The sequence below is a fragment of the Amblyomma maculatum genome, chromosome 6, assembly GCF_055883805.1.
Source record: "Amblyomma maculatum isolate TAMU_Amacu chromosome 6, ASM5588380v1, whole genome shotgun sequence".
In the NCBI taxonomy this organism is placed as follows: Eukaryota; Metazoa; Arthropoda; class Arachnida; order Ixodida; family Ixodidae; genus Amblyomma; species Amblyomma maculatum.
In genome coordinates this window covers 62,103,905-62,109,904 of record NC_139349.1, presented here as the reverse complement: position 1 = coordinate 62,109,904, position 6,000 = coordinate 62,103,905, and positions in this window count along the sequence as shown.

Genomic DNA, 6,000 nt, shown 5'->3' with positions numbered 1-6,000 from the left:
CGTGAATGCCGTAGAGTGTGCGGCTGAGACTGGTCTTTGGACGCTCCAAGCTATACTTACGCCAACTGCATGGCGCCAAGCGACGCCCATGCAGACATTTAAGGACAAACAGCTCGAGGACCGCCAGAAAATAAATTCTCTCTAATGCGAACCAATTGTGCTTTTCTCCTTATCTTTCTGCGACTTGTAGATGTTTCATCTTTGCTTTGAGCATTTCCTCGATACATATCATCAAGGTGTGGTCTACTGAGATAACTGAAGGTTGTTCTAACCTCCAACAATGGACCAGTGTACTTTAGTATTCTGCGCGGCTATCGAATGTATGCGGACGACACGTTGACATGTTAATATTAGCCTTCATCACATTATACCAGGCCTTCATAAAATCGCAGCCGCCTCCTGTGCAGTCAAAATGTAAAAATACCTGCGTACTTATTGTACATTACACAAGCGCTCAGCCGACCTTAGTTAATATGGAATGGTTCATTATGGCTTCACTTTAAGCCCGCAGTTAATCCTTGAGATTTATCAAGGACCAAATGTGACACGACTGCATGATTCTTTTGTGCACCGTACATTCCGCCTAGACAGCGGTCGATGGATACATCTCAGCTCTTCTTCAATTCAACTTTCATCGAGGAACGCGTAACTCTTTTCCTTCTTTTTTCTAGGGTGTATACCACGTGAAAACGAGACGTTTTCTGCGAGCAAAAAAAAAAAAAGAACATACTATGCACAGTATTTTCCGAGAAAAAAAATGCATCCCTCAAACTCCACAGGAATTGTCCTGGCGCTTGCTGCTCACAGCTATTAATACGTCATTCAGGATGGTTCTGTGAATTTCAAATTGCTTTCGAGCTTATTAAGTACCTACGTCTCCTCTACTGGGAATGTGCGCAGATATAACTCCCAGAATGACGCAAATACTTGTTGGATCCTTGGAAATGAACTAACAAACGTAATCGACGTAGCGTACTAGCGATTCAGAAGAGCCGTAGAGCTAATGTCCTTCTCCAAACTTCGCGTTTTTTTAGCACCGTCAAGCCATAGCAGGTTTATTGTTTAGCCTCCATTGACAGAAAAGGACGCAGAACTTATGTGCTGTACGAAGCTGAACAGGCATACTTAAGAGACGACAATAGTTGTCGATTCCATCGACTCTTGTGAACCAAAAAAAGCAGGCAACATAGTCAACTCATGCCAGAAGAAGTGAAGCATGAACTGATATATTTAAGACGTTTAAGAAGGGGCATGCCGGTATTCGGCAGTAGCGTATTTTGAATTCCGAGAGCATCATAGGAAATGCGCCTTTAGTGGCCTTTCTCCATTTAATGCATTCAACACAAAGAACCTTCGATTGCGGGAGGAGCAAGAGATGTCGTGTTATATTCTATAAGGTAATCAAAACAAATGGGTCTTTCCAGGGAAAGAAGAGGTGGCGACATATTTACGCCATTCATTGGCGTAACAACCCCGAACGGGAACTGTATGTTGGCTGCATTACGTAAAGCTTCCCAGCAAATTCGTCGGAGCGGAACGAATGAAGCAAAATAATTCTTACAAAAATTGTTTAGCTGTAGCACTTCATAAAGCCACCTTTAGAGACGCAGTTTCGTTGAAATCTTAACAGACAACTCTCTTGCCATTGGATCCCTGTCGAAACGTGCGTCCTTTAATATGCTGTCAAGTGGATACCTAAGGAGCCTGCTGGTATAGATAAAGAGAAGCAAGACAAATTACTTCGCGTCCACTGTGGCTTTAGTTGAAACGCGTTCCCTCCGCTCCACAGAATATATCGCGAAAAGTGGTTTCAATGAAAACCTCCTGCACCTTTTTGAGTACATCCATAACATGAATTGAAATAGTCGTGTGTTGATGAGAGAAAGTAATTTGCGCTGTTTTCAAGTGGGAACCCTGTCTCGATTTTCGTTTTATGCCCTTAAAAACTTCCTTGTAAGCACGGAGTAAAATTTCTGCTTCATGTAAAATCGTGATAATAGTGCTTATTATATACTTTTGTAACGCCCATTAATGGTTCATGTACATGTTCTAGAAGTTAATAAACCTACATAAGCATTTCAAACCATATTTGCAATCGCTTCTTAACACACAAGGGGCATTACAAAGAAAAAGAAACACAAATGAAGAGGACACGCGCTAGTCTTCAACTGTCGTTTATTGAAACATGTCAGATATACGCTCTCAATATAGTCATCACACATGCGTAGTGGGGGTGCCATGCTTAATGTATGATAGCTCTTTTTCAGACAGGTACACAGATGCACAGTGCTGGCACAGTTTTGTCCTTCTTTTGTTCATACTCAGTGCTTCGAAAATTTCTCTTTCTCTTTGAGTGTTCTTTGTTGCCAGTACGCGCGTGTTCTGAAGGATCGGTGTGCAGGGTATTTGGTTTGGGTCGCCTTTTAAAGCGGTGCTTTATCTTTTGATAAAGCACTGCTTGCAGTGATTAGCCAGATTCCCCCTGCTGATATAGGTCCTGCAGCCAAGCGATGGTCTCTTAGCTTTGATACAGGGCATAAGTTCATGGTTATAAGCTGAGGTATACCTAGGCGACACGGAAAAGTACTACAGGTGCGTGAAAAGCTACTTGCTTCTCTCGCCAGGCTGCGTGTTATGGCGCTTCAATCGACGCGGCAAACCTTTGCACAGGTGTTTCTCATGTGTGTTCTTTGTTCAATGCTTTCTACCCATTTCCAGTGTGTTTAGAGCGTTTTGCGTGAGTACTGCGGCGACGCCATTTCCCTTCACACTGACCTGCAGCCTCCTGGGCATCCGGACAGCTTGGCGTCTGCCCCTTTGACCACGTCGAGGAAGCGTTACAGCCTTCCTCGTCGAGGTCAGACTCCGGCAGTGACGATGAAATCCTGCACTCCAGAGATGACAATAATAAGATGGCTTTTAGGCTTATCTGATTTGAAAGACCGAGGACGACTATTGATGCCATAGCTTTAAAGGTTCTGTACTCCGGAAAAGGTGGCGTCGGTGTCTTGCGGAAACAATGCACCCTAAAGCCGTTTCGCCAAAAACAAAGTCAGAAAGAAGAAAGACGCAAGAAGAGAGCACCGCCACCGCCCCTTACCTTTCGAAGAGGTGCGATTTGGTGGCCCACCCTCTAAGCCACATAGAGGCGGAGTAAAACACTATGATCACAGAAGCAACTGCCGTACTATCGGCGATGCAGAAAACTCCTGCCACTCTTCAACAATGATGGCTCTAGCCGAATGTTTACCAAGCCCTGGCCTAATTTAGCATTTGTTTTTTTCTTTGTCATCTCGCCTGAAGATAACAGCCTTTATTGCACTCGTCGTAATCCTTGAACGCGTCGGCGTCCGGCCCTCCGCAGCCACCGTACACGTACTCGTTGCATTGTACCCCATCGTAGTACCACCGTTGCTCATAGTCTGTGCAGCGGCGGGGGTTGGGCCAGCGTGATATGCCATGGTTTATTTAGAAATTTATCATTCATAGACTGGAAAAGAGTCAGACAAAAGTGTTACCTCCTTAGTTTATTTGTGCTCTAGGGGAAAGAAAGAGTCGCAGTATCCATCTTACATCACGGTGAACATCTGCACTTGCAATTATCACTATACTGTTATAGATGCACATGTTGTCAATACGAATCCATATCGCAAAATGGCCTCCAGCTTGGCTGGCAGATCGACTCTAAGTGTGGAGCGAAATAACACGAAACCACCCGGAAGGCTGCAAAATTGACTGTTGCAACAGAATTTTGACCCGAAATAATGTGCGTATTGTTTTTTTTTTCGGTTCGTTTGGAATGATGTCATGTAATTTCAGATTACTGAGACATCGTGTCAATGGAAGGAGTTGTATATGCTATCGAGCAAAACCTCACATTTATGCAGCAAACAAAACAAGTAAGAACACAGCCAAAGGCAACGAAAAAGAAGCTGAACAATTGTTTTCTCAAAAAGAAGACGTCAGCTGGTTTAGATGGCCAGTTCATTTATCTGAACAATACATTTCGCACACAATATATAAAAAAACGAAACAAATAATGTGCATGCAGTTTTGAGACTATAGATATGGCTTCAACGAGGGTTGTCCTCATTTATCTCTTGCTTCTTATTTGTAATTGTACCTGACTTAGTTTCTGTTCTTTGTTTCACCCAGTGAATGCTCCGTCTGGAATGACAGTCAGTCTTACAATATAAATAAATATTTGTGTGCAAAAAGGAAATCACTTCTCCTGAGTGCGCCTAAATTAAATTTGCTTTTCGTTCCACGCAAACCAAGTTCAAACAATGGAAAGTTTAAAACCGAAATTCTGCTTAGGATGCTTCAGGACATAATGAATGGAAGATTTAGCAACATAGTTGTCCCCCAAAGGCATTAAGTACCGTAGTCGGCCATCATTTTGTACATTAAAATACTTGGTAAATAAAGATTATAATCGAGGGCATGAGGACACAAAAGAAGCGCTTAAATATTTCCTTGATATAAAGAAGCGCCCATAGAGCGCACCTCAAGCACTCTCTCCAGCATCGCCTGAGAGAGTGGAAAGATAAAAAAAGAAGTGTGCATAAAGCAGACAATTGCCTCATCCGTATTTCGGCTGAAAGTATGAAGTAACATACTCTCATCTCAAGGTTAAGATCGGACGTAGCGGTATTTTTTCCTTCTTCTGTTTCTGCCTGCTTTTATCCATGCTTCCGCTAGAGCCGCTGAGAGAATCGCGCCACTTTATGTGGGATGTATGCTTGCGTACAATAATTTTGTAACACACGCAAACGGCACTTGCACATTTAAAGTACTTCTCTGCAATCACGAGGACGTGGTAATGGGTAGAAGAGAACAAAAAAAAAGTTATTTCTTTGCAAGCACCCCCCCCCCCCCCCCCCTTCCTATTCATAAAGACATGCAGTAGGAAATTTCCTCGGGGCATACAATGAGGCGCTATCACGCTGATTTCAGTCTTAGACAAATATGTATTAATAAAAGCAAGAGCCGTAAATATATTTTTTTAGGTTACTGGAGGTTAAAAGCCAACGTACGTTACAACTGTTCGTTAAAAATGCCTAACTGCACCTTCGGTTATCCGGGACATACGACTGACATGACCCTCCTAAATGATCAACAAACAGACCTCCCTGTCCAAAGCCTGCCGGGGCAAACCGACATCGCTTTCTGTTGAGTGTTTCCGCGAGCACCGTTGACCAAACGTCATCGAGGCACGGCGCGTCTACGCTGCTCTTGGGCGAAATCACCCAGAATATTCTAACTCATCAGCTTCGCTCGTAGCCTAAGTTGCTTTAGTATGCTTAATCTCATAAACCAGACGAGACCAAACAGAAGCTGTGTACAACACGTTTCCAGTTTAAATGCGCGTTGAGTGCTTTGCAATCAGCTATGCTTTAAAGTACCTTAATAGCAGATAAACAAGCGCATGAAATGCCCGTTCTGCACGGAGTATTCTCGTGCGCAGAAAAACTGGGGCCTTTTTCTTTCCAATTCTTCTGCTTCTTTGAGTTTTATCTGAAAGGGCTTCCGCAATAGAGCCGGCGACTGACATTGATTTCCAGCTGTCAGTCATGGCTTCACGGCCAGAAAATGTAAATAATAAAAGCGACAAACAAAGCAAAGCAAGAACAAACTTTACAGAAATTACCGCAGATGTGGTCCCCAGCAGTCCCAGTGTTATGTGCGATTTCTTGCGGAAATGTAACATATGAAAAATAAAGAGGCTCAAATAAGACGACTACAAATGCAGGCACAGAATAGAATCTGCGCTGACAGGAGAGAGTCTGCAGCAGTTTAAGTATGTCATTCTTAAGTCGTCGTTTAGTTGTGCTGTTTTATTTTTAATTTAAAGGAGCCAAAACCACATGCACACATACAAGAGAATAAGAACAGGACATTGCTTGTGTGTGTACGTGTGGGTTTGGTGCCTTTAATTTTTAAATGAACAGACACCAATTAGCCCAACAAGGAGTTCTCTTGTGCAGTTTTCGTCGGTTT